Consider the following 3716-nt stretch of genomic DNA (forward strand, 5'->3'; position numbering starts at 1 on the left):
GTTTTAAGTGTGTCTAATTGTTACCCTTCTCTCAAGTCCTTGAAATTATGTCACTATAAATTCACACTACTAAATGATAATGAAAGGAAGGCACCTGAAAAAAATATTAACAAAGGAAGATTAAGCACGTATTTTGTCCCCTTAGCAAGTCATTTGTAGTTCTTTTGTGGGATGGAGTTCTGGGATAACAGACCTTATGGCCATGAGAAAATGTAAAGATACAGGCTGGTGAGTGACAAGTCTGGGAAGGACATCCTGTTCCTGTGCTCCCCTCCCCCTCTTCCCATTGCTACTTGTGGAAAGGACAGGAAACACATTGTATCTGCGCTGGTAGCAAATAGATGGCTAGCTCTCTTCTTCCAGTTACAGAATGTTTCTGTTTTATGAATTCATCCTTTATTGGAATAAAAGTTTGATCCCAGCCTGGCCAAATTCCCTGGGTCGTAAGTTGTTTTAGCTGTGTCTTTTGAGATACTGCCCAATCCTTTCATTTTACAGTTTAGGAAACTGAGTCCAAAGAAGTTGAACTTGTTCACGGTGAAGCTTTGTGTGAGTGGCACAGTCAGAACTAGAAACCAGAATTCTTGATGTCTAGTTCTCTAATCTTTCCATTAACAGGCCGCCTCCTCTCTTACTTCTCAGATCTATCAGAGTTATCAAGGGGACAGTAATGCAACAATGGCATATATTTTCATCTGCAGGATTTAAGTAATCTTACAGGTTTTGAATGTTAAAAGCTTTTCCCCCTAATAAAAGACATGTCTGGCAATTCCTTTAAATAAATTTATAACATACTATAAAACATGATTACATTTTTTTAATTTTATTTTTTAACTTTATAATATTGTATTGGTTTTGATTACATTTAATGCTAGCTGTTTAAGAATCCATAACACCTTTAGCTAGATTCACCAAGAAGAGAAGACTCAATAAAATCAGAAATGAAACAATTAAGTGTCAACAAGTTGTACAACCTAGAAGAAATAGACACTTTCCTAAAACATACAAGGTATTAAGACTTAATCAGGATGAAACAGAAAATCTGAAACAAGCAATTACTCTTAATAGTAAGGAGAGTTGGAGAAGGCAATGGCAACCCACTCCAGTACTCTTGCCTGGAAAATCCCATGGACAGAGGAGCCTGGTGGGCTACAATCCATGGGGTCCTAAGAGTCGGACACGACTGAGCGACTTCACTTTCACTTTTCCCTTTCATGCATTGGAGAAGTAAATAGCAACCCACTCCAGTGTTCTTGCCTGGAGAATCCCAGGGACAGGGGAGCCTGGTGGGCTGCCGTCTCTGGGGTCGCACAGAGTCGGACACAACTGAAGTGACTTAGCAGCAGTAGCAGTAAGGAGAGTGAATCAGTGATCAAAATACCTAATAAAAGTCCAGGACCAGAGAGCTTCCCTGAAGTTTTTTGTTTGGTTTTTGGTTTTTTCTTTTGCCAGGCCACACAGCATGTGGGATCTTAGTTCCCCAACCGGGGATAGAACCTGTAGCCCCTGTACTGGAAGTCCCACTTCGCTGGTGAATTCCACCAAATACACAAAAAAGAATTAATACCAATCCTTCTCAAGGTCTTCAAAAAAACTGAAGAGGCAGGAACTCTTCCAAACTCATTTTATGAGGCTAGCATTATTCTGATGCCAAACCCAGACAAGAATGCCACACAAAAAAAGAAAATTATGGGCCAGCATCCCTGATGAACATAGGTACAAATACTCCAACAAATGTTAGCAAATCAAGGTCAATAATACATTAAAAAGCATCATTTACAGTGATCAAGTGGGTATATCACATTGGAAAATGAAGGATAAAAACTATGATCATCTCAATAGATGCAGAAAAAGCATTTGATAAAATATATGATCCATTTATGATAAAAACTCTCAACAAAGCAGGTATTGAGGGAATGTACCTCAACATAATAAAAGCCACTTATGACAAACCCACAGCTAACATCATACTAATGGTGAAAAGTTAAAAGCATTCCTCTAAGATCAGGAACGAGACAAGGATGATCACTGTTGCTACTTTTATTTTACATAGTGTTGGAGGTGCTAGCCAGAGCAGTTGGGTGAGAAAAAGAAATACAATGCATCCAAGTTGTAAAGGAAGAAGGAAAACTGTCACTATTTGCAGATGCAAGTTTGTGTGCTTATTGGCTCACCATAATACTATATATAGAAAGCCCTAAAGACTCCATCAAAAAAGTTAGTACAGTAACAATAAACAAATTCATTATTGTTGCAGGTTAAAAAAAATAAATATACAAAAATTGGTTGTATTTCTATATGCCAACAATGAACTAGCAAAAAGAGAAATTAGGAATCCCATTCACACTTGCATCAAAAAGAATAAGATACGTAGGAATAAATTTAACCACGGAAGTGTAAGACCTGTACATTGAAAACTATAAGACATTAAGGAAAGACACTGAAGATCACACAAATAAATGGAAAGATATTCCATGCTCATGAATTGGAAGAACTAATATTGTTAAAAACTACCCAAAGCAATCTACAGATTCAACGCAATCCCTATCAAAATTCTAGTGTCATTTTTCACAAAAATAGAACAAATTTTCCTAAAATTTGTATGACGCCACAAAGGACCTTAAATAGCCAAAGGAATCCCAAGAACAAAGCTAGAAGCATTATGCTCCCCAATTTCAAACTCTATTACAAAACTATAGTAATTATACTAGTATGGTACTGGCATAAATACACACATCAATCAATAAAATAGAGAGCCTAGAAATAAACCCATATATACATGATCAACTAACTTATAACAAAGGAGTCAAGAACATATAACGGGGGAGGTTTGTCTCTTTGATTGATTAATAGAGAATACAGGGAAAACTGTACAGCCACATGCAGAAGAGTGAAACTGGGCCACTAATTTATATCATACATTACAAAAATTAGCTCAAGGTCAATTAAAGACTTCAACAGAAGACCTGAAAACACAGGTGATGAGTTCCTTGATATAATTCTTAGTGATGATTTTTTAAATCTGTCAGCAAAAGTAAAAGCAAGTAAAGCAAAATCAACAAGTTGGAACTATATCAAAGGAAAAAGCTTCTGCACATTAAAGGAAATTATCAACAAAATTAAAAGTCTGGTACTAAATGGAAGGAAATATTTGCAAATTTTATATCTGATAAGGGCTTAGTATCCAAAATATACAAAGAACTTATACAACTCAACAGTAAAAAACAATCAGATTTGAAAATGAGAAGATGTGAATAGACATTTTCCCAAAGAAGACATATACATGGCCAACAGACACATGAAAATATGTTCAATATCCTTACTCATCAGGGAAATGCAAATAAAAACCATAATGAGTTATCACCTCACACCTATGGCTATAATCATAAGGACAATAAGTAAGTATTGGGAAGGACATGAAGAAAAAGCAACTACTGATGGGCATCCAGTCCCATCACTTCATGGCAAATAGATGGGGAAATAGTGGAAACAGTGTCAGACTTTATTTTTCTGGGCTCCAAAATCACTGCAGATGGTGACTGCAGCCATGAAATTAAAAGACACTTACTCCTTGGAAGGAAAGTTATGACCAACCTAGATAGCATATTCAAAAGCAGAGACATTACTTTGCCAACAAAGGTTCGTCTAGTCAAGGCTATGGTTTTTCCTGTGGTCATGTATGGATGTGAGAGTTGGAATGTGAAGAAGGCTGAGCG

This window comes from Bubalus kerabau, chromosome 11 (assembly GCF_029407905.1).
Source record: "Bubalus kerabau isolate K-KA32 ecotype Philippines breed swamp buffalo chromosome 11, PCC_UOA_SB_1v2, whole genome shotgun sequence".
Taxonomy (NCBI): domain Eukaryota; kingdom Metazoa; phylum Chordata; class Mammalia; order Artiodactyla; family Bovidae; genus Bubalus; species Bubalus kerabau.